The 26572-nt window shown below is 35.1% G+C and overlaps 2 pseudogenes; both read right to left on the reverse strand.

Moving 5' to 3' along the window:
* Window positions 1-2346: 2346 nt before the first annotated feature.
* LOC147830430 (cyclin-G1 pseudogene) lies at window positions 2347-3094 on the reverse strand (annotated as a pseudogene).
* Window positions 3095-13425: 10331 nt separating this feature from the next.
* On the reverse strand, window positions 13426-13702 carry LOC147830431 (signal recognition particle RNA; annotated as a pseudogene).
* Between the last annotated feature and the right edge of the window lie 12870 nt (window positions 13703-26572).

Raw genomic sequence — 26572 nt, forward strand, 5'->3', positions numbered from 1 at the left:
CTATTCTCTTATGTCTATCCATAATCATTGGCTTTTTACCTCCTTCCTCCAGTGTTTTTCTGCCATTTAAAATTTGAGTTCAATAACATTATGTATAGTCAAATATTTTATTTAACTACTACTCCCTTTGCATCTCTTTTTTTGCATTTCAATAATATTGAAAGGTATATCTCTTAGTACCAAACATAAAGGTAGGTGGTTAGGTTACCTCAGCCAACTCCAAATTAATACTGATGTTTTCAAAATATTGAAATATATCAGCCTTATGGTGAAACTGCAGTTATCCACAAAACATGGTTTACAAAAAGTTAAAGGTAGAATATACTGCAGTTCTTTGGTTTATTTTTCAATGCTTATTTATCTATAACCTGATGTCAAAATTGATTATATCCATTCTGGATAGACTCAGGATTCAAGCTACACTGTTTACAACACTAACAATATATGTCCATTTCCTTACATTGACTGGCTCACATGGAGAATTCCAAACACTACCTCAGCAATCTCATAATTATGGCAGTGCCTCCTTACTTTTCTTAAGACACATTATGGAAATTTGTGAAAGTATATTCTATTCCTTATAAAAACAAAACAAAACTGGAAGCAATCGTAGTTTTATAGAAATAGTCTGTAGTAAAACGTGGAGTGCTTTATCTAGCCAGAACTTAGGGTAAAGCAAGTTTTCAGAGTGGTAATTGATTTTAACTTAACTATGTAATATAATAGAACATATGATTTTAAATGGAACTAGATAAGACTGAGTAAGTAGATTCTGTATAGAAATTTTTATCATTGATACAAATGTCACCTGTTTTTTAGCAGAAACATTAAAAATAGCTCAATGAATATGCCAAACTTAGTAGGTCTGTATTTTGGCTTAATACAAAATGTTTTAAAATTTAAATGTAATTCCCATATAGGAATAGCATTCTCATCTCTGAACTATCTAGTACTTACATTATGGATGCCAAGAAACTTTTACATTATCTAGAATATAACCTTTATTATGCCTTAAGGTGCATATGTGAAATGTTGGTTTTGATGTAAACCTCATAAAATTTAACATTTAAATTAAGTAGGTTACTATTTTCCAAATCACCTAAATATAATATATTGATCCAGTATAGAAAGTTAAATTAATGTTAGAAATGAAGATCCACAGTTCACCTTTTCAGGCTTGTATTAAGTGTTTCACATTTATGTCTTTAGCTTTACAGATGAATTCAAATCTAAACAATCTTACTGCAGCATTATATTAATTAGGCAGTTTTCCAAATATGGAGAATATCGTACTAATCTAGTTGTGATGTTTTGAGGGTTCATAACTTAAATCCGTTATAACATTATGGAACCCATAGTTCAGGGATGTGGAGAGAGGCTTGAAAGGAAATTTTTTGTTGCTACAGCAATGCTATTTATGTAAAGAACAAAAACTCCCAATTTGTCAAAAGTTTAAATACTACTAGCTGTTAAAAGTAAATTTTGCATGCCCAAGTTTCATAATCATATGTAGATGTTTTAAATATTAACATTTAGTTTTGAGTAGGAAAACATAACTACTGTAAGTTAATAAATTTAGATGGCAAGAACATACAGAATATATGCAGTGACTGAATTTATGGTTTTTTATGAATATAATTACTTTCTATTATTCCAATTGCAAAAGCAGTATGTTGAGACATATTGGCAATTTTCAGAAACCCCATAGAGATCATCTGCTTTGTTTTACTTTCTTTTTAGGTGTAACATTCAAGTTCATAATGATTCTGCTTATAAGCTAACAGTCTCAAATTAGTTCATATATGGATCAAACTTTTAGTCCTCTTATAATTTTAAATAAGCTAGAGCTTAGGGCTACACTTAGCAAAATGTGCAATTAAAAGTCCATTTCTTCAGCACTACCTTAAAAATTCAGATTATTAAAAAAGATGTTGTTTTCTAAGCCGCTAATTTAATGAAATGGTTAACATATATATCAAAGGTTGGAAACTCCTAAGGATTTTTTTTAAAGTTTTTTTTGAGACAGGGTCTTGCTATGTAATTTAGACTGAACTTGAACTCACTATGTAGCCCAGGCTGGCCTCAAACTCATGATGATCCTCCTGCCTCAGCCTCCCAAGTGCTAGGATTACAGGCATGTACCACCATGCCCCGCCCTTAGAGTATTGTACCTTATACATAGCAAATGCCATCAAATATTAGCTGACTAGTTTGGTGATACCGGTTTTTCCCTTTTGCTATTCCACATCCAGTTGGTTTATTTTGAAGATAATAATTGAATACTTCAATTGCAGAAGAAAATTATACAATTTTCTCTATACAGAGAATAACAACCAAAATTACCAATTAAGAAACCATTTCAGAAATTGTTGGAAGGTGAGTTATTCTCTAGTGACTATGCTTCAGTTGCTGTGCTGTATGCCCAGAAACAATCCACTTCAACTTCTGAACATTTGGTTTGGAACACTTGTTTGATGAATATTCAGTTAAACACTTGGATATAAGCTCTTGCCAGGAGGTCAGATCTCTGCCATTTATCTTGGAATGTTTCTGAAGACATTCTACTCCTTCTGTTAACTCACACATTTCTGTGCTTGGATCTCCAATGCAATGATAGATAAGGCCAACACAGAAGGTTTTCCTTTACAAAATATGATCCTGCAGTGACATGCCGTAAGCTGAGCTTCAAGTCTTTCAAAATTTAGGCAATTTTTCCTTTCAAATGGCAAGCTCTCCTGAATGAGAGAATAATAGAGTTGTAGAAATTGAAAGGCAGTGGTAGCATTGACTTTCCAACCCATCTTCTCCAATACAATCTTTTCCATTCACATCAAGTCTGAAAATGTGAACTGATGCTGACTTATTCAGATCAAGTCAGTTCCCAATGGACATTTCTTTCCTCTTCTATTGATTTTACAGCCGAATAAAAGCAGCTCAGTCCAACACACCCAAGGATCTTGGCTGTACCTTCATTTTAGACAGAAATCTGTCCAGTAAATTCACAACTAGAGAAAAATGTCTCCGTATCAAAGCTGAAGAACTGAGTTAGACTAAGAAGATCTTTTATTTCAAAGTCCCTCTGTCTTGCAGTCATTCTAAGGCCATTGTCATGTGCAGATTCAGTTAGTCTCAAATCTCAGATCTTTGGCTGACATCTAGCCTCCTGTTCCAACAGGGTATTCAGCTGGTGTAGAAGTTTCTGGAGGTCAGTTGTCAGGACTTCTATCATCTTGCTAGAGACTGCGGCTCCTCCGCGTGTTCACCCTCCCCAGGCCTGCTCTCACCTCACCCCACAGTATCAGATATGAGATGCCGAGGAGGCGAGGAGATTCAAGGGCAGGAGGGGAGAGGTCCGGGTGGAGGAGAGAACTGTCCTGGGTGGAAGTCTCCACACGCCGCGGAGACTACACCATCCTCCTCCTGGTCGGACCATTGCCTCTTTGCATCTCTTGGGAATCAAATATGATTATAGTTTAATTCAGTTGAATCTAACCAAAGGTGTCGATGGACCCTTAGGAGCCGGGTCTCGAACCAGGGCTGGAGATTCCTAGGTGAATTAAACATAAACGTGAACATTAAAGGATTTTTATACTACTAAGAGAATCAACCTGGTAGCTTATATACCACAAGGCCTGTGAAATGTGGTATATGCTTGTTAGCAGTATTTCATAATGTCCTGGAGGAGCATGGAGTGACAGGGTTTGTTATTCTAGCAGGTAACAATTAATGAGGTAAGAAGGTTAGGAAGCATCACAATAGTCTGTCTGGAATACAGATAAAGTTTCAACGAGAATGATTGAGAGTTTACAGGAGGAAGAACTGGCTAACTTGGTGTCCTTTGCAAAATGAATGACAGGAACACAGGTCAAAATAGATGATTCATTTTGGATTTCATAACTAGATCTGAAGCTGGATATGAAACAGTTCTTGGAGAAATGAACAGAGAGGAAGCTGTAATTTAGGAATAGTAAATAGTAAATAAATAGTAAGGGATATTGTATGTTATGCCAAGGAATTTGCATTTATCCCAAATAAAATAGTCTTGAAAGTTCATAAACAGATGAGGAAAATGATTAGATTCCTGTTTTAGGAAAATAACTCTGGTGACATCAATTTAGAATATGTTAGACTTCAGAAAACTTGTGGAAGAAAAACAATTACTCAAGAGAAAGATGAGAGTACCAATTAGTGCAGTGCAGAGTAATAGGAGGATTTAGAACTGAGAATTAGATGACTGATTGGTTATAGGGAAAAGGAAGAGGCAGGAAAATGATTCAGAAGCTAGTTTTGCTGTTTTTATTAGTGTCTACTATTTCTCTTGAATCACTTTTCCAGTAGGATCTCCGGATGTGAGATCATGTCTATGTTTTCTCTGAATGTTTTTGGAACTATTTTCCTAATGACTAGTGAGTATGTGCTGGTTTTACTCAGTGTTTTACTCCTACTGTTATAAGAATTCCAAGATGGGCTCATCATATTTTTTTAAACTTCTTTATTTTGAGATCATTCTAGGCATATGGAAGAGTTACCAAAAAAAAAAAGTATAATGAGTTCAATATATTCTTTGCTAACCTCTTATATAACCATATTGTGATTATAGAAACTAAGAAATTGACCTGAACTATAGTACTTATGTGGGTTTCACTAATTTTCTCGTTCATATTTTTTTTCTTCATAATTGCCTATTGCTTTTAGGAGTAGCTAAATAGTAATTGTAAGGGATATTATATGTTATGCTAAGGAATTTGGGTTTTTCCCAAATAAAATAATCTTGAAAGTTCATAAATAGAAGAGGGAAATGATTAGATTCCTGTTTTAGGAAAATAACTCTAGTGACATCAATTTAAAATTTGTTAAGCTTCAGAAAACTCATGGAGGAAAAATCATTAGTCAAGAGGAAGACAAGTATACCAACTACTGTAATCAGTATGTAATATAGTATATAATAAGAAATATACATTTTGGTTTCTGCCCTTGGTTCCTGACATAGAGCCTGTAAAATTCTTATGAGTGGGTTGCTCGGGGAAATTTTCTTCAAATATTTGGTACTTGACCCCAGTTCCTGACACAGAGTTTCTAAGATCTTTGCAATTTCCTGGATATTAGGAAAATTTGACACACAGCTTCTAAATCTCTTGGGATTCCTTGGGTGATAGGAGCATCTTTTTTTTCTACTGAGGTGACTTTTTCAGTCCCATATCTAACCTCCAGGTGCAGCCTGAAGGTTCAGTTGATCATCATGTGATCAATAATTTAATCAATCTTGCCTATATAATTACATCTCTGTAAAATAACTCAGAGGACAGGATTTGGAGAGAATTCAAATTGCTAAATCGGAGGAGATACCTGGAGGGTGGGGCAACTGGAGAAGGGATTGAAAGCTCCAGGCTCCTTTCCACATACATTACCCTCTTGCTGTTTATCTGTATAATTTATCATATCCTAAATTAATATAATAAGCCAATAATTATCAAGAGGTTTCTAAGTTGTGTGAGACACCCTAGTGAGTTAATTGCATCTGAGAAAGGAGTCGTGTATATTCCAATTGTTTTGTTTGTTTTCTTGCTTTTTTGAGACAGCATCTCACCATGTGGTCCAGGCTGGCCATGAACTTATTATGAAGTCCTGGCTGGCCTCAAACTTGTGGCATTCCTCCTGCCTCAGCCTCCCAAGTGGTGGAATTACAAGTGTGCACTACCAGACCCAGCTAAACATATGCCAATTTATAGCTGGTAATTCAGAAGTGGTGATAACCCACCACTGGATTTGTCATCTGAAGTAAGGGCAGTATTATGGAACTGAACCTTCAACTTGTGGGACTGGATTCCAACTACAAATAGATTATGAAAGAATTGGATTGAATTATAGGACATCTAGTTGGTGTTCATTGGAAAAATATTTGGAAAACCTCTCATACTTTTGACATTAGAAGTGTGCTATGTTATGTTGTGAGGTGAGTACTGAATGTGTCATATCTCTTTACTTCCTCCAGTTTGTGACAGTTCTTCAGTTTTTCCTTATCTTTTGGAAGACTACAGGTCAGTTATTTTGGTAGAATATTCCTCAAATTGGATATCTAATCTGATGTTTTCTCATGATTAAATTGAGGTTATGCTTTATTGGAAAAGATACCACAAATGCTATGTGCCCTTCTCAGCACTGCATGTCAAGGTCACTATATGTATATATTATTATTATTATATTCTATTAACTTTGAAGATAATATGTGCCAGGATCTCCATCAGAAGGCTACTATTTTTCCCCTTTTATTACTCAGTTTCAGAGGAGAAATTTTTAGAATATGCAAATATCTGTTTCTACTTAACTTTTCTCTTGTTATTTTGAGCATCTGTTGGTGAACCTTACCTATAACAATTATCACTGTTGGTGGTCCAATGGTTAATTTCCATTTATTAATTGAAACACTCTCATAAGGAAGAGTTGTATCTTCTCTCTCATTTATTTACTTATGCAGTTATTTGTTTGTATATTAAAATAGATTCATATATGTCAATTTTATTTTAGAGTTATAATGCAGTATTACTGTTATTTAACTTACTGATAATTTTTTTCAAACTTTGATTATTGGGTGCTCTTTGAAGCTCTTGTGCCTTTTCAAGATGCTTGATCTTATTTAATTTTCTGGAAATGCAAAATATTATAAGCATTTCTTATATTTTTTTCCTTTCTCTAGCCCTGGAATCAACCATTTTTCTGAGGTGTGCTCAACACTTTTTAATATCTGCTAAATAGTTCTTCATTATTGGTTGGAATTGAGTTGAAATAACATAATGACAAATTTAATGTTCTTTTTTGTACTTCCTCAGACTTTGAGAATGGAAAAATTTTAGTAAGACAAGTTGAATTTGCATTCAGCAAATACTTGGTAAGAGCCCACTCTAAGTCAGTGCTGTGTTAGATATGAGGATGTGCCCTTTTTATATCAGAGGCAGTATTCTCTAGGCAACTTTTTCCAAATTTTGATATTTCACACTAGTAGAAGAGCCTTTCTTTAAGTAACTTGAGTTTCAATTTTTCATGTCTCACTTGATGATATAGGACTCCATTAACCTAATGTGTTCCCCAACTCCCAGTGTGTTGACATATACACAGGATGCTGATAGACATATATAGCAAATGAGTCACATTCAGTTACCATAGGGCAGCCTCTGTTTGTTCCATGTGTTATGGCTTCCTTATTCTGTTGTGAGTGGATAGTAAAAAGAGTTTCCCCCTTTAAATATCTTCTTTTCAGAAGTAGGATTCCAAGTAGGACTCCTTTGCCCCAATATCTTACAGAATTGTTAGTGAAAAATGGTACTTTGGTTGTTGTTTATGCATACACATATCTAATACCCACCTTTCCTTCCTATCATCCAGTCATGAGTTCATGAAGGGGTCCAGCAGGAAACAGCATCTTTCACTTCTTAGAGCCCACCCTCCTTTCAACTGAAGAAAGCTTGGTGAGATTCAGTAGTCCTTAGCTTCTCTTGCAAATGGACTTGGACATGTCCCCTCAGTTTATCAGACAGATTTGACTTCTAATGGTGTTAGCTCAAACTTCTTCTATTGAACTGAAAACAATCACTCCCCATTTATTATCTAAAAAACTCCTATTATACTTAGTCTATCTGGAACAAGCATAATTCCCTTTTAATATGACTATCTTTAAAGTCTGAGGACAAATATCTTTTCCTGCTCTTTCTCAAAATTCTATCTTCCAGAACTATTTCATATAACATATTTCACTTTTGAAAATATCATTTTAGTCCCTTTCCTCTGAATATGATCTGGCCTATCTGTGACCTATTAAGAATACAAGCTCATAGAGAATGTCTGACTTGACCAGAAAAGAGTAAACTATTGCTTCTTTTTATTCTATTTACTATATATCTTTTATTAGCAAAACCCATAAGTCCTCAATAGTTATTTATAACATTTATAGTTAAGGCATATCTCCAAGTATAACTGAGAGGTTCATAATTTAAAATAATTAGGATTATTTTGATATGTATTTAAAAAAATTGCTAGTTATGCCAATTACATTCCTGAAAGTATAAGTTTTAAAGAGGTACAATAATAAAAAACAGGAAAAAATAGAAAGGAGGAGATATGCTATGTGACTTCTGGATAATACTGCAAATTTAAGCATACTTTATTGAAATTTTTTATAAGCTTAAGTCAAATGCAGATATGTTGGCATGTGATGTCCACTGGCTCAGTCCAAGCAGAGTGAGAGAGCAAGGCAGATCATTGATGTTGGCTCCAAGGCAGGGTAGCATGGCAGAGGGGAATTGCAGAGGAGAAATAGTTCATGGTTGTCAGAAGGTAGCAAAACAAGCAAGTGACAAGCCTTTTTCTATCCTGTTATAGTCAGGGTTTTGGCAAGATAATACATTTACTACAGGACCCATGGTTTATAGGATTATTTTATGATAATTATCCAAAAAGTCAAATGCAAAGGAGTGCAAGAGATTAACCTCACACTAGGGGTCCAAAGAATCCAGCTGGGAGTCTACAACTCAGCAATGCCCCACAGAAGTCCAGCTAAAAGCTTAGATTCTAAGGCAATGTCCTCCATGAGTCCAGCCAGTGGCCTAGAGCCCACAGAAATGTCTCATGCTTGTATTGAGGATCTGTACCTGGAAGGCCCAAAGGCCACTGGTAGAAGCCAGAAAACCTATGCCAGTGAGATGAAGGATTTGTACTACCAAATTGAGGGATTCACATTGGAGCCAGAAAGTGATGCTCATGGTGTAGATTAGAGCTTCCCTGATGAAAACAGTAGCCATTCCCAGTGACAGCAAGGCTCCAAGCTCCTCCTCTGATGAGAAAAGCCTAGTTTGCATCAGGAAAACCATCCACAGCAAGCTTCTCCTAGAAAATCAACAGGCCAAGATCTTCCCCTCCAGTTTTCTTTTTGTGGTTATTGACAACAATACTCAGGTGGATCCTCCACACCCAGGCCATGCTGATTCAGTTCAGCTGGGCATTACAAGTTGACCATTAGTTAATCCACTACATATTATCCCTTTTATCTTATCCAGGATACCCACCTTTAGGGCAGGTAGCATGCACAGCCTTAATCCTAGCACCTTTAATCCTAGCATTGCACAATCAATCAATCCCAGGGTCACACACTCCAGATCCAGCCAACCCTGAAAAAGCCACATGAGACTCGGGGGAGGGGCATCTAAACATGAGCCTTAACAATTGCTAATTTTGTATCTAGTAAAGACTACAAAAATTAAATGCATATAGTTTGTTTTAAGTCATTTCATAATATGAGGGAGGCAAGCCATAGTTTCTGTGTAGTGCACTCTCGTAATTAATTGTGAAGGTATTTGATAACCTACAGAGATTTTTTTTGGAGGAAAAATTTAGAGCTCAAAGTAAATAATATTTAAATAACTATCTAGATCAGGCTCTAGGTAGAAAAATAATTACTTTTAAAGGAATAATGAATATTGTTAATGTAAGGAACCCAAGTTGTAGAATGATGATTAAAACTATAGTACAGTAGTTTTAGTTAACTGTCTTCTTCAGGTTGTTCTGGCTGCTGAATAATTTTATTCAGTCTCTATCTTACTAAGGATAACTTGATATGAAATTGACTGAAGTATGGTTTATTAGTAGAGCAAAATTCCTTGAGCAATTATGTATAATTGAAGGTTAATCTTTACTTGAAGGCTGAAATGGACCTAAACCATCTGATATAGATTATCTTTCTTCTTTTAAAAGTTTTTTAAGGACAAAGATACAACATTAAAGGCATAAGTAGTGTGTTAATTAATTTTCAAAATAAAATTTATCTACATCTCCATTTCTCCTTTAATAAGCACAAGACATTTTGATAACAAAACCCAAACAAAGGCCATAGAAAGACAATTAATTTAAAGCAAAATTATAACTGGAAAAAATTTAAGTGAATATATACAACTCAATTATAATAGAATATTCTAACAAATAATTCAAAAATACTAAGATTTAGTTCAGAAATATAAAACAACAAAAAGTAATGCAAAATAGATTAAAGGAAGGCCATATAGTAGATGTAGAAAAGGAATTTTATTTAGTCCAATATGTACAGTTAAAATTTTAATAAAGAGTAGAAGAATCAGATTTATCAAAGTTAGCAGATAAAAGGGCTGTTTATGGACCAGTAATGAGAAATATATTATGAGCCAAAAGTTTTGGCTAATTGAATTTCATGTTCTATGTTGGGAGCAAAGAGGAAACATGTTATAAATCAAAGTTAAATACACTTAAGGATACTCTTACTCTTCTTAATGTCTGGAAGAAGATGAAAATATTTCATAGTCAACAACAGTATTGATGATTCTAGACAATGTGATAAATAAGAAAATAAAACAAGAAATATGGATTCTAGATAGGAAGAAAAAAGCTATTATCATTCTCAAATGACTTGATTTTGTACATAGAAAATTCAAGAGCTTATACAGTTAAAATATTATAAATAAAAAGAAATTCACTAGTTTGGTATAATTTAAGACTAACATGTGCAAATAAAAACTTGCTATTATGTCAGCAATAGGAAATTATAAATGTAATGGAGAAATGTTATATATTAAGGATAACCCCAGATTATTTCAGCTCTTCCCAATGAGCATGGGATCAATATCTCTACTCTTATAAATCTGGGCTGGCTTTGGTTTTACTTAATAGAATGCGTATAACTTGATGTTATACAACTTTGAGCTTCAGTTTCAAGTGACCTCACAGCATTTAATTTGGCTCTTGAAACAATACTCTAAATATAAGAAGTCCAGTCTCAATTTGAGGGCAAATGCCATGCGGAGCAGAGATGAGCTGACTCAACTGATGTCTGCTAAACTAATTTGTTTTATGCAGGACCACTTCCAGGCACCTGAGTAAGGCCACCTTGGACAGTGAGGTCCCAGTGTATTCACCCATGACCACAGCAACATGTGTGTTCTCAATGAGGACAGACATGGTACCTGTTTCTTTCAGTTGTGTTTAGTCCAAATTTCTAATCAACAGAATTTTTTGAGAAATAAAGAGTAGTTTTAGACCATTAAAATTGGAGTCTTTTGCTGTTTAGTTATGCATAACTGACAGGAAAAAATATCCAGGAAGAGAAGCTAGAAAATGCTTAGGAATACATATTTATTTATACAAATTATATCATAAAACTTAAATGAAGGATATAAACCAATATGTGAGGAAACACAACATTTTTGGAAGGAAAAATGATAAGGATACCAATTTTCCCCACAAACTGTCTTTGTGTTGAATTGACTACTGACAAAGTTGAAAAATTTTATATGAAAATATTGACTAATAAAAATTGTAAAGAATAATAAGAACTGTAGATATTTATCATAGCCTAAAAATGCTTCAAAGTTTATTGGATTAAAATAGCAATAAAGATTTTGCTGTTAAAATGGCAGCAACTGTATCAGGGTGAGCTGTGATTGTCTTTGGGCCTGTTTTTGGGTCTCATCAGTAGGCAGTGTATCAGGTCTGGTGATCTCCGAAAGTCTCAGGGCCATCACAGGCAAGAGGAGTTTCTCAGATGTAGCCTTTGCATGGCTGTCAGCAGGGGTGTCACATCATGTTGCTTGCAGCAAATCCACCATCTTGGTCTATGGTCATATATTCTGGGATGATAGCCACAGCATCTTTTTATTTTCTGTTGAAAAATAAGTATACCCTGGTCCCTATGTTATTAATTGTATTGAGTCATTTACCTTTTAGTTAGGACATCTTTTGACTGAAAATATATTGGCCTATAAATGTACCTCTTATCATAAGTAGCTGAAGTATAAGAGAAAGACAAATACCTCAATTAAAAGAAGGTTATCACTATGAACAATATATTAGAAAACCTTTATAGTCAGAAAGCATGAATACATTTAGGACACCAGAAAATTAACCATAATAAGTATCACAATTATATGAAGCCTTATATCCTTTAATTTAGTTAAATACCAAAAGTATCTTTTTAATAAAACCTTGTTTTTTCCATAGAAAATTTAAACTTTTGAAGATGACCACAATGTCACAATATCAAAATAACATATTTAGAACTTAACCCTTTGATGATGAACAATGTAAACATATTATAATAACATATTTAAATAATATTTATTGAGGTAAGTCTCTTATAAAGGTATGGAAACTATCAGGGTAAGTCTGTTGTAAACTTATGGAAACTTTTGGGGTGCCCCCAGTGAGTAAAGACTAGAATAATTGTTTTGTGGGTGGTTATTCGTTTATTTACCAAGAGGAATGTTATTTAGTAGTCTTTCCAAACCTAAGGGTCTCTATTTAATTATCTTAACAGAGTTTTTAAATAACCTATAAAAACCAGATTGTAACGATTAATATATTATTTTAACCAATTAGTTTTAGAGTGATTATATCTATACAATAGTATGTATTATATTTGTAAAATTAATCTTAACATCATTATGATCTATTAGTAATTTGGAGAAAAAGAGCATGTTTTTAACTTTAATAACCTTCATTTATAAGCCAATTTAATTATAGGCAAATATTTTTAAAAATTTTTTATTTAAAAGACAAAAAAGTAAAAAAATTATTGAACTCAAACAAAAGAGATGTATGATTGAACACATAGACAAACATAGACAATTTATTTATAAAACTAGAATGCACTCAAATATATTAGCCTGACTGAATTATAATATCTCTTATATTTTTAGGTTTATATTTGTCAGAAAGACTAGTCAAAACTTTTTGTAGGTCAACTAACAGAGATCTCTTGTAATTAATCAGAAGGAACAAAATGTAAATGTAAAAACAATTTTAAAGTGTACCTTAATTAATGGCCTTTTTTTGGTCTCACTTATTATGAACCTTTTATAACAAACTTGAAACCAACAAGCAAACATATATATATATATATATATATATATATATATATTTTTTTTTTTTTTTTGGTACCAGGGATTGAACTTGGGACCTTGCACTTGGGAGGCAGGCGCCAGAACAACTGAGCCAAATCCCCGGCCCGACATATATATTTTTTGACAAATTACTTTTACACACCTACTCAATATGTATAAGTCATTTTTAGTCTTATATCTCTCTTTTTATCCTTTTAACAAGACAAACACACAAAATCCCATATATCAGAAGTATATCTTATAGGGCCAGGGATTTAGCTCAGTGGTTCCACCGCTTGCCTCGAAAGTGCAAGAACCCAAGTTCGATCCCTGGTACCAAAAAAAAAGAAGTATATCTTACAGTCTTTTAAATATTTTTTTTCCATCTTACTTACTGTAAATCTTCTATAACAAACTTGGCTTTAGCTGTTTAAATTTTAAAGTATCCCCTTGTATTAAACCTCATTTTGTCTGTTCAAGCTCTCTCTGAAATGAAAAGATGATTGATGCCTTATTTTGAGGACTTTTTGTCCCTCCCACTATATTTTACAGGCTGGAATGTAGTGGCTATTTATAGGCGCAATCCCAGTACCAATCAGCACATGAGTTTTGACCTGTTCCATGTTTGACCTGGGCCAGTTCACCCCTCCTTAGGCAACCTGGTGGCCCCTTGCTCACAGGAGGTCAAACTTAGTGCGGGCACCTGATCAGCATAGCACACTATAGCTCAGAACTTGTGGACTTAAGTGATCCTCCCATCTCAGCCTCTCAAGTAGCTGGGACTATAGGCCTGTGTCACCATGCTTGGCTGGAGCAGCTTCTTTAATCCCCCGTTTTTCTGTTCTCAGCTTGTTATATTTTTAAATTTGACTGGCTGTCAATAGACAATAACCTTGAGTTAAGTTTTTATAAGTATAAGCAAAGTAGAGAGAAGAGCAAGTTAACCCTATAATTACAATTTAAGCCTTTGTAATGTAGAAGAAATGTTTTAAGTACACCAATTAAACATCAACTCACATTGGAACAAAGACACAGTTATCTATTAGCTAAAATTTGTAGTTTGATTTCTCTTGTAAAATCTCTTTGTGTCTGGTAGAGCATGGTTGTAGTTATTTTGGCTTTGTTTTAGATTCCAGACATTTGTAGATAGCATCAGGCTGATAACACATGCAGGCCTTGAGGCTTTTAAAGCTGGGAGTGTTCACTATTTTGTTCTATGTTCTTTAGAGGTTTTCTGGCTATTTTTAATCCATTACTTATTTATTTATTTTAGTTTTTCCAATCTGAGTGTGAGTTTGGTCTGATTTTTTCTGAGTCTGACCATGGCGCTCCACTTGTACATCCTGGTGTACTAAAGCCAAATAGTTCTCATGTTTTTGTCTTCACATTTTCTGCAGACAAACAATGGTTTTAGTAACTCAGGTGGAAGGGGAGGCAGCTTGACCTGCTCCGGAGAAGGAATACTGGGGTTTGTCTATAACAATGTCACATTTTCTGAGAGAGGCTGTCATGTGAGAGACAACAGATTTTGCAAGCAGTTGTTCTAAAACTTGAACTAAACAGTTTTCACCAGTGGCTGATTGCTACAGAGCAGAAGTTTGAGCAGCTCCCAGGCTCAGTTGTATGGGCCACAAAATAAAGCACACAAGGCTCCAAGTCAAAGTATCAGGTAAAGTCTCAAGGGAGATAACTTTTCTTCCTTGTTGAGCTGCCTGCATGTTATTTTTGACACATTCCCAAAGTTCTATATCTAAAGTTCTTGTTTGTGTAAACCAACAATAGGGCCAGGGATTTAGCTCAGTGGTTCCTCTTCCTGCCTCACAAACACGAGGTCCTGAGTTCAATCCCTGGTACAAAAATAAATTTAAAAAATAAATACATACAGTCATTAAAATAACCCAATTATATTTAAATATCTCTTGAAGCATTTCTTTCAACGCTGTAGGCCAGCACCATGAAGCTTGCTTGTTTTAAAAAGGGTGTGGAGCAACTAGATGTAATGCTGCTCTTTGGTCTAAAGTGATTACCCTGTGTTTTAGTCCCAGCTGATTACCTTCTTGTGTCAGAAGCACCTGACTCTTCTCTGGTTTTGCTTCCTGTCAGATGTCCTTATCATTTGTTACTTGAGGGGCTCTATGTTGTCTATATTTCTCTTCCACTCTGAGCAGTCTTATTGAATGGGTGACTGTTGGTGGTTTAAGCCCCATGTCAGGCAACTGTTACTGGGATCCCCTGAAATGTTACCAGGAACTTCTGTAGTAGGCTCCAATCTCCTGTTCAGTGTATGACTGAAGCTGAGAAAAAACAAAACAAAACTAAAAAACAGATCTAAAAAGCCAAAGAAACCAGGGATCCAGGATGGCCAGTGTTGCTTAATTAGCAAAGGTGCTGGTCTGTCCGAGCCACTGATTTTTATTAGTAATCAGTTGGGGTAAAGGCAAGCTACATGTGAGGGTAGGACTACATTTGAGGGTGTGCAATCATGCAGTTTCTATGGAAACAAATGGAGACAATGCTTAAAGGAAAAAGACAAAGCATTCTCTAATTAGGGACAGAATAGACAAAATATATGATTGTAATTATCCTTTTACTTAAGAAGGTTTTAATTGTGGGAACAGAATTTAGGTGTGAGTCATTCTGACCTCAGCATGTAGACTTCAGCTGGACTCGCTTCTATAAATAAGCCAGTTGTGGGGTTAACTCTTTACATCCTGCATTGCTTATAGTCTGCTTTGGGCATAATCAATATTTTGGTCTCTTGCAGTTGTTGTTGTTGTTGTTGAATCTGTAATTTGAACAGGGCTTAGCAGGAGCCCTTTTCCCCCCTTGGTGGCATCAGTTGGAGTAGAGTTGGAGGGTTCAACCCCAAGATAACTCACTCACATATGAGTTGGTACTGTCTGTCACCTGTAGCTCAGCTAAGATTGTCTGGTAGGGCTCAAGGTTCTTCTCCACAGGAGTCTCTCCCTAAGGATTTTTGAGCTGCCTTATAGCATGGTGGTTGTATCTTAAGAGCAAGTGTTCCACGGAACCAAAGGTAGTAGCATAAGTCCCTTAAAGACTGGGTCCAGAAACTAGCACAGCCTCATTTCCACTGCACTTTATCAGTCCAAAAGATCACAGAGTCCTCCAATGTCCAAGAAGAGAGATCATACAGCCAATTTTTTAAAATGTATATATTAATTGGTACATTTTAGGTACACAATACATTTACATTTATCATTGGGTGTTTGTATCTGTACATGATGTATCTTAGTTCTTATTTTTTCCCCCATTACCTATGTACCTTCACTCCCACCACCCTTCCCTATTTAAATAGACTTTGTTTCCATTTTTTTTTCTTTCTCATAATTTTTCCTTTCCCTTCTTCCCTTTCTCTTTCCTCTCCTGCCACCCCTACCCCTTTGGACCTTTTCCTATTTCAAATTATCAATTATTTGTTTTAATCATTTTCGTCCTTATTTACACTTTCAGTTTCTCACACTAGAGAAACTATTCGGTATTTACACATGTGTGTCCTATTTATTTCACTTAAGAGTATGGCCTCAATATGCATCCATTTAGCTATAAATGACTCTCATTTCTTGTTCTTTATGGCTGAGTAGGACTCCATTTTATAAAAAAACCCCACGTCTTCTTTATCCAGTTTCCAGTTGATGGGTACTTGGGCTGTTTCCAAACTTTAGCTATTACAAACTGTGCTGCTATAAACATAGGTGCACATATATCACTGTGGTATGATTCTTTTAATTCTTTGGGGAAGATACCCAGTAGGGGAATAGCTGGGTCAAATGGGACCTCTAGTCCTAGTTCTTTGAGGTATCTCCATATGGATTTCCATAGTGGTTGCACCAGTCTGCACTCCCACCAACAATGGAGAAGGGTTCCTTTCTCTCCACACCCGTGCCAGCATTTGTTATTGGTTGATTTCTTGATAGCAGCCATTCTTTGTGGGGTGAGGTAGAATCTCAGTGTTTTTTTCATCTGCATCTCTTGAATGACCAGTGATGTTGAACATTTCTTCATATATTTATTTGATGTTTTTACTTCTTAGTCTAAGAAATGTCTATTCATTTCAGATGCCCATTTTTGAATTGGGTTTTTGAATTTGGGGAGTCTGATTTTTTTTCAGTTCTTTATAGATTTTTGATAGTAGACCTTTGTCTGAGGTACAGCTGCTAAAAATTTCTTCCCATATTGTAGGTAGTCTCTTAACTCTGTTGGTAGTTTCTCTTGCAGTGCAGAAGCTTTTTAATAAGATGAGATCCCAGTTGATTCTGTGTATTAGCTCCCATGCTACTGAAGATTTGTTCATAAAGTCTTTTCCTATGCCAATGTCATTGAGAGTTCTACCTAACTTATCTTCCAGCAAGTTTACTGTTTCTGTCTTGATATTTAGCTCTTTAATCCACTTCCATCTTAGTTTAGTGCATGGTGATAGGTATGGGTCTAGTTCTAATCTTTGGCAGGTTGAAATCCAGTTTTTCCAACACCATTTATTGAACAGGCTATCTTTTCTCCAAGGAGGGTGGTTGGCTCCTTTGTCAAAGATGAGGTGGCTGAGTGTGTCTGGAGCTGTTTCTGCATCTTCTAATCTATTCCACTCATCTTTGGGTCTGTTTCTTTGCCAGTACCATGCTGTTTTTATAACAGTAGGTTTGTAGTATAGTTTCAAGTTGGGGATTGTGATACCCTCAGCCATGTCTCTGTTGCCAAGAATTGCTTTTGCTATTCTAGGTTTCTTCTGATTCCAAATGAATTTTTGGAATGTTTTCTCTAGTTCTGTGAAGTATATTGTTGGAATTTCAATCGGGATTGCATTAAATCTATATAGTAGTTTTAAAAGTATGACCATTTTCACTATAGTGGTTCTTCCTAACCAGGAACAAGGAATATCTTTCCATTTTCTTATATCCTCTTTGATCTCCTTCTTCAGAGTGCTGTAGTTTTCAGTGTAGAGGTCTTTTGCTTCCTTTGTTAGGTTGATTCCTAGATATTTCATTTTTTAGATGCTATTGTAAAAGACATTATTTCCCGAATTTCTCTCTCAATGAGTCTGCTATTTGCCTATAAGAAGGCTATTGTTTTTTGAGTGTTGACCTTATAATCCAGCTACTCTACTGAATCTGTCAACTAGGTCTAGAAGACTTTTGACTGAGTTTTTTGGATCTTCTATGTAAAGTATCATATCATCAGCAAATAATGACAGTTTAACTTCTTTGTTTCCTATGTTTATTCCTTTTATTTCTTTCTCTTTTCTAATTGCTGTGGCTAATGTTTTCAGAACAATATTGAACAGGAATGGTGATAGTGGGCATCTTTGTCTTGTTCCTGATTTTAGTGTGAAAGTTTTCAGTTTTTGACCATTTAGTATGATGTTGGCTGTTGGTTTTTTCATAGTTAGCCTTAATCAGGTTGACATAAAGACCTTCTATTCCAATTTTCTATAGCATTTTTATCATGAATGGGTGCTGGGTTTTGTCAAATGCCTTTTCTGCATCTATTGAGATGATCATGTGGTTTTTTTCCTTGACTCTGTTAATACAGTGTATTACATTTATTGATTTACAGATGTTGAACCATCCTTGCATCCCTGCGATAAATCCGACTTGGTCAGGGTGTATGATCTTCTTGATGACCCTCTGTATTCTGTTTGCCAGTATCTTGTTGAGGATTTTTGTATCTATGTTCATTAGGGAGATTGGCCTGTAGTTCTCTTTTTGGGTTTGGTCTTTCCCTGGTTTTGGAATCAAAGTAACACTTGCTTCCAGGAAAGAATTTGGAAACCTTGCTTCCCTTTCAATTTCCTTGATGAGTTTAAAGAGTAATGGCATTAGTTCTTCTTTAAATGTCTTGTAGTATTCATCAGTTAACCTGTCAGGACCTGGGCTTTTCTTTGTTGGTAAATTTTTAATTACATTTTCAATTTCACTCATTGTTATTGGGGTGTATAGAATTTCTATATCTTCTTCATTTAACTTTGGAAATTTGTATGCATCTAGGAATCTGTCCATTTCTTCTGTGTTTTCCATTTTATTAGAGTATAGTTTCTTGAAGTAGGTATTGATGATCCTCTGGATTTCTGCTGGGTCTGGTGGAACTTCACCTTTGTTTTTCTTAATTGCATAGATTTGAGCCTTTTCTTTCCTTTTTTTGATAAGGTTGGCTAAAGGTTTATCAATTTTATTTATTCTTTCAAAAAACCAACTCTTTGATTCATTGATATTTTGTATCATTCTCTTAGTCTCCATTTCATTGATTTCTGCTCTGATCTTTATAATTTCCTCTGTTGTATGAGCTTTGGGTTCCTGTGGCATGGAGAACTGTTTTCCATTCTTTTACTTTCAGTCTATGAATTTCCTTTTGAGCTAGGTGTGTTTCTTGTATACAGCATATTGCTGGGTTTTGCTTCTTAATCCATTTTGTCATTGTGTTTCTTTTGATTTGTGAATTGAGGCCATTAACCTTGATAGTTATAAGTGAGAGATATTGACTCATTCTTGCCATGATGTTTTATTGTTGTTCGCTCTTTTATTTCTTATTTTTCCCCCTTTCTCTTTAGTGCCTTACCTTGCATGGTGTCTTCTCTCTGTTGGCCCTCATGGAGTTGTGACCTTCCTTGTCTTTTTCTAGGATATTGCATAACATTGTTTGGAGTGCTGGTTTGGTGTTCATGAAATTTCTCAGGTGGTTGTTCTTTGTCATGAAAGTATCTAATTTCCCCATCGATTTTGAAAGATAATTTTGCTGGTACAACAGTCTAGGTTGAAAGTTACTTTCTTTTAGGGCTTGAAATACTTCACTCCAGGCTCTCTTTGACTTGAGGGTTTGTGTTGAGAATTCTGCCATGATTCTGATGGGCTTTCCTTTGTAGGTGATTTGTTTCTTTTCTCTAACTGCTTGTAGAATTTTGTTGTCCTGTTGGGTTTCTGGGATCTTGACTATTATATGTCTAGGTGTAGATTTTTTTTAATCATGGCTGAGTGGAGTTCTATATGCCTCACTTATCTGTGTGTCCAATTCTCTACCTCTGTCTGGGAAGTTTTCTACTATTACTTCAGGGAACAGTTTTTTTATGTCTATTGTATTTTCTCCTGTTTTTTCATGGACTCCTATCAGTCTTCTGTTATTCTTCTTTGCATCATCTAGCAGCTGTTGGATTGATTTCTCATGGTCCCTTACTATCTTTAAGAAATCTCTGTTTTCATGGTTCTTAACTGCAATCCTGTCTTATATATCTGATATTCTGTCTTCAGATTCTCTTCTTCTGCTCTGCATGCTTTCAATGGAGTTTTTAATCTCCTGAATATCTGTTTGAATCTGTTTCATGGATTCCATTTCTTTCTTATGCTGGGCGATCATCGTTTCCATTTCTTTCTCATGTTGGACATTCATGGCTTGTAGTATGTTTCTGATCTCATCTATTTTTTAAAATCTTTTTCTGTTCTAGAGCCTCTAATCATGTCTTTTACTCTTCTCACTATCTCTGTAGTTATCTGGCAGATTATTTCTGCTTTGAATTTTTCTAGAGCCTCATTCATCTGTTTTGTTACTTCCTGTGCTATTAGTTCAGGGTGTCCAGGTGGTTGATTATTAGACTTTTGCACCTCATTTCCCCCAGAATTTCCTTTTTGTGACATGGAAGCCTGCATTTGTGCCTTGCTTAAATGTCTTCTCATTTTTGTTTTTGGTACTGTCCTTGTTTAATTCCTGGGTTGATATTTCAAAATTGCTTAATGCAGGTATCTTTGTTGCTTATGTTTAAAACCCTTGTGGAATGATTGCTTTTCAGAGGTGTCTTCCAGATATGGCTTGTGTTTGGGTTTTGAGACTCTAATGACTCTGAGGCTATTTTATTTTCCTTATACCAGGAAGGAAAACTGATTAGATCAGTCACAACATGTTAGACCAAATGATACAATCAGCAATACCACAGCATCAAGTGCAGCTTAGAAAATGACAGTTTGTGGTAGTTATTAATCTATCACATTTAACTATGTGAAGTGTAATCCCCTGTGCCTCTGTAGTGTGGGACCAGGTAGCAGAAGAGCCAGAAGGCCAGGGGACTGGGGGTGGGTGGGGGTGGGGGGTGGGGAGTGGAAATGGGCCTTGCAGGTGCCTCCCTGGCTAAGCGGAGCGCCGGATAGAGATGGGGCTCTGAGTTGCTCCTGGGACCTCACCGTGGTGTGTACAGGAACTGGGACACAGCCGAGGAGCTTCACGCTGCTTGGCTGACTGTGGAGAGGAGCACAGGATGGGGGCGGGGCTCCAAGCCACTCCTGGGACCTGACTGTTGCGTCACAGCCAATTTTTTGATGGGAGGAGCATTAAAGAGTTTGTGACCATCTTTCATCTGCCACCATAGGAAAGAGCATTATAAAAAAAGAAAAAATAAATGAAGAGAATACTCCTTCTTAAAGGGGTTATAAATTAATAAAATTTTAGATGATGTAACAGAAAAAATAGCCAGATAATAGAACTAGATAACTTTCAGAAGAAATACAAATGGTCAATAAGTCTGCTAAAATGCTTACTTTACCTAATCAAAGAAATTTAAAACAGCACAGTACATTTTCTCTTCTATCAAATTATTCATCTTTTGGAGGAGTATACATTATCATCTGTTGGATTATTTGGAGTCATTTAAAACAGCAGATATGTATGTATGTACTAGACATTGATACACATTTTCCTTAAATTATTAAACAAAAGGAAATGACCAAAATATTATACTTGTATTATATGATTACAATCATGCATTTAGCATATATAAATAAAAGTTGTAGAAAAACATAGAGCAGATGTTTTTGTGGAGCTTATATCATAATCCAAGGAAAATGGAATATGTGCTCAAAAGCCAATATTGATTACTTTCATGGTCAAAAAAGTAAAGATAATTTTCATTAAAAATATTTTAATTGGAAGCAAAAAACCATTTAAAACATCAGTGAGCAAATCATATTAATATAATGGGTTTAGGGAAAGATTATCAGTGGCTGTTGGCAAAAGAGATAATCAGATATTCCATGGCTTCTGTGTAAGCACAAAGCACCACTTACTGACTATTTTGGCCAAAAAATCTAAAAAATCTTTTAAAAATCAAACCTTAATCTGATTGTCTATTTCTTTCAAAAAATGGAGTCATATCTCAAATTTCAGAGATAAAGATTCAGAAGATAAAGATTCAGAGATAAAGATTGTGAACTTGGCGAAGTTGTGTTACTTCTCTAAACCTCAATATCCTTGTTGTACAAAAACGAGAATGGACTTCAAAAAATCTCTAAGGTTTTTTTCATCTCCAAAAGCTTTTTATCCAATTGTCTGATTCACATTTTCATCTGAGGTTAGAAAATTTCAATGTATTCTCTATTGGTTTAATTCTTTAGTGTGTCCATATTTCTTCTTAACTTACAGTAAACACATTATAAAACCAAATGGGAATGCAAAATCCAGAATATGGGAAACTCTAGAAGTCAAATGACCTAATTACTTTCAGAAATAAGAAAGGAAGAAAAGAAATGGATTTCCTTATTTTATATATTAGTGTTTCTCAGCCTTGTCAGTAATGATGTTTTAGGTTGGATGATTTTTTGTTGAGGGGCCTGTTCTGTGCATTTTAGTTTTAGTAGCATCTCTGACATCTTCCCACTAAATGCCATTGGAGTTCTGCACCTCTTTTCCAGCCAAGTTGTGACAATCCAAAATGTCTCCAGACATCAGCAAAATTGTCCCCAGTTTAGAACCACTGCAATAGATTAAGGGAAAGAAAACTTAAATGACACATAAATATATATAAATATATAAATAAATATATATATATATACACACACACACACACACACACACACCTTCTTTATATGCTGTTTAAAACAACTGTAATGGTTTGTCTAAAACAACTGTAATGAAGAATTATGAGATAAAAATATCACACCTAACTGGACATTTAGTAACACTTAGGAATAATTGTTAAATTTGGATGTGCAGTAATGGTATTTTGATTTTATATATATATATTAAAAAGAGATCTTTCAGCAACATACATTTTGTAAGATATTTATAGTTAAAGTGATAGTATACCATGTATTGCTTCAAAATAATACAATTGAAGTGGGTGGGTAGCTAAATGGGTTGAAGAATACATAAAATGGGATTGGCTATGCATTATTAATAACTGAAATGAAGTGATGGGAGTAGGGGTTCATCATCTACTCTAACTTTTGTATGTGTTTGAAATTTTCCATTACAAAATGTTTTAAAAAGTGATATCAATATAAATAGGGTTAAATACCATATATATAATCTTAATATTCAATGTATATCACTCATATCAATACATACCTATTTTATATACATTCATGTGTTCATAAATACATATTTGGGTAAATATTAGAAGAAATAGCTACAAAAAAGGTGAAAGTGGTAGCTTCTGGAGGGGGGAGGCCAGGAAAGCTTTTTTCTTTTTAATCTTTTAGTATTACTTATCCATTAAAACAATGTGTGTAGATTACTTTGAGGAACAATAAAAATAATTAAAATCCAAAAAAATTAAAACATCAGGGATACTCGTATGATTCCTTTTCTTGTGAAGATATAGTTTAATTTAGCTACATAAAAATTTCTATACACAGAAAATCAATAACATTATGGGAAAGCAACCAGCTGAATCCAGAACATGGGACATTGTATATGGCATGTGGCTTTCTTCTGAGGCAAGAGTTGCAGTCTTCTATTTCTCTTTTACATTTTCTCCTGGACTCATTAAGAGAGTGAGGCCTTCAAAGGAGGTGGGGATTCCTCTTGACTTTCTTGCTGGATGTGGTAAGCAGACAAGGCAAGGCTGTTTCCTTGGCCTTAGCAGGCTGTCACCTCTCTTTGACTCAGTGAATGGACCACAGGATAACTACAGTTTGTTTACATATGAATCTTTTCTTATTTAGGGGTTGAAAATTACTTTTTATAAATGTCCCCTGGCCTAAACTGCATTTGACAGCGGTTTTTAATCAAAGCCCTATGTTGGGAGAGAAGAGAAAATGTGCCAAGCCATCACTAAGAGCCTAATCTTATCTCCTATTTTGTTATTAATTGGTGTTTGTGTGATGCCTTGGTAGGGAGCCCACAATGGAAAAGAATAAATGGATTAAGACACCAAAATCCCACCTCAAGCAAAACAAACATCTTTTGGTCCACTAGTTATAAATATCTTGTCAGATGCATGAATATTGGTGGTAATGCTTAGGGATGCCCAGCATTCCTCAAATCAGAATAGTGACTAAATCATCAGACCAGTCTAGCACTGTAGTGTGATTTGAAAGGTGCTCGGAAGGGACCATGTGTCCAAGGTTCCAGGCTGCTATGGTGCCTAAAGCCACCACTTTGAAAGTCAATCCTTTGTGAAAAATGCACGATGTCTCCAGAAGCTTTCAGTTAAAATACAAATGTGTTACATCAGAGAAAGAATATATCATCTCTGCATTCACAAGTTGCCTAAGCAGGACTAGTTTATCAGGTTATTTAAATCGAGAGGAAAGTCCTGGAGAAAGACATTACAAAGTAATACTTTCTATGGGGCACCATAAGAAGTCTCAGGGAAGGGATGAAGGTAAAAGTAGAAGGAAGAAAAGCAAGGAGAGATGCTTGGGAACTCATGGGCTGGGTAGGGAGAATCTTGGCCACCCAGATGAAAGCAAAAGGACTCTTAAGAGTCTAGACTAGCTGTGTCCATCAGTGCTTTCTCCAGTGACAAAAATGTTGTAGATTTTTATTGTTCAGTATGGTAGTTACAAGTCATATTTGATGTATTCAGTATTTGAAATGTGGCTAGTATGATAGAAAAACTGCAACTGTTAATTTTTTAAAATTTGAATTAAAATTTAAATATCCATATGTGGCTAAGAGCTCCTGTATTGATAGCACATGTATTGATAGTCATGTATTGATATCATGTGTTGATATCATTTATTGATAGTTTAATTAAAGGATAGCATTTATATTTGTTTCCCAAGTGCTTACATTTATTTCTTAACATATGATTATGAAAGCTACTTTTCAGGTATTATCTGAAAATTTCAACGTCCAAGTTGTCTTCTATTAATTGCCTTTTCCTTTGTAAGATGTTAAAATTTTCTAGCGTTTTGAGTGTCTGGAAATTTAAGATTATATGCAAGATATTTTGAGTATTGTGTGGTGTGACTCTAGGTCTTATTTAGATTGTATAGAATATTTGTCTTTTAGCTAATCATTAAGCTGGTTGGTTTCAGGTTCTACATACCTTCAGTAGGATATAGATCCATCCACAGTTTTTGAAGGCTGTGTAGTGTGATTTTTCTCATCAGTTCTGTGTGTGCACCACACAGTGATTTACATTGTGAGCACTACCAGGAATGAGGCTATTTGGCCAGGTGGAAGGTTTCGTCAGTCTCTTCTTTCATCACCAATACTTCCACTGTGGGATGGCCTGGGAGATGAGGTGATTTGTGTACTTAGCAATTAAACTGCTTGCTAGAAAAGCAAATCAACACACTTCAGTGTGCATTTGTATTTTTATAGAAAAATGTAGTTGAATAAACTATTTCATACTGCATTCAGCTGCAACATTTACATTTTTTTCAGATCTGTTTTGTAGATCTAACATATCCACTCAAACTATAAGGTTGCTATTTCACAGCTATTACTGATTTTCTTTGGTATTATAAGGGTAGAGGCAGAATTTATTTTTGGACAAGGATTGGACTTTTCCACAAAACTGTAATACTCCTTTAAGTAATCACAGGTAAACCCAAATGCCATTGTAGAATATAAAAGGAAGAAAAAAATGCTCAGCTATTCTGTTACAGGAAAACTTGACTCTCTTTTGACTCAGAATGATGTCTCTGCAAATTTTATGATTTTCAGTGGATACAATAGAGCAGCAATGGAAGCTGAGAGTCTCTTTGGGGTGATTCTGCCCATAGAAAGTAAGCTGGAGGCCACAGGCTGGAACACTAATTAGACAAAGGACCTGTTGAGAAGCTTCCAGTGAAGAGATACGAGCAATTGTTTCTAGGAGTAGAAATAAATGACATACATTTTAAGTTTTCTTTTTCTGATGTTTCATTTTCCTTTAAAACATTATTTATTTCCAAAGGGAGAATGGGTTTCCATTTTACATCTCAGCTGTTGATGATTTTTCCCCAGGTAAATTATCCTGTGAATTCCTGTTAAATCTCATCTTGTTATATCTGCCAATCTCTCCAAGTTTGTCATTCAGCAATTCAGTCATCTCTCTTGCTTACTGTTTTCTCGTTTAGAATTATTAGCATGTTTCCTTAGTGCTGGATTTAAATCGCCTACTGCTTCACAGAGATGGTAGGTGTTAGCTTGAACCCACTCTTCTGCAAATTCTAAGGCTATGCAGACAGTTCATCAAACTTTGTTTTCATGGCTCAGGCTTTTGCATGCACTGTATGTTTTCCAAATAGCGCTTCTGTAACACTTTGTAATGTTTTTCTAAAATCAAAATTTATGTCATCTCTAATAAGAGTAAACAACTATGATAAACACAAAATTAGGGTGCATCTTAGCTTATGGCCATGCCAGTCTTATTATATGTGTGCCCTCTACTTTCTTCTGGCCATGGCTAGTGGATACTGAGGCAGAATGACTAAAAATAAAATTGAATGAATCCATGATTTTCTCCTAAG

The sequence above is a fragment of the Heterocephalus glaber genome, unplaced genomic scaffold (genome assembly GCF_053883595.1).
Source record: "Heterocephalus glaber isolate CG9 unplaced genomic scaffold, H.glaber_assembly_v1.0 deba00000122, whole genome shotgun sequence".
Classification (NCBI taxonomy): Eukaryota; Metazoa; Chordata; class Mammalia; order Rodentia; family Bathyergidae; genus Heterocephalus; species Heterocephalus glaber.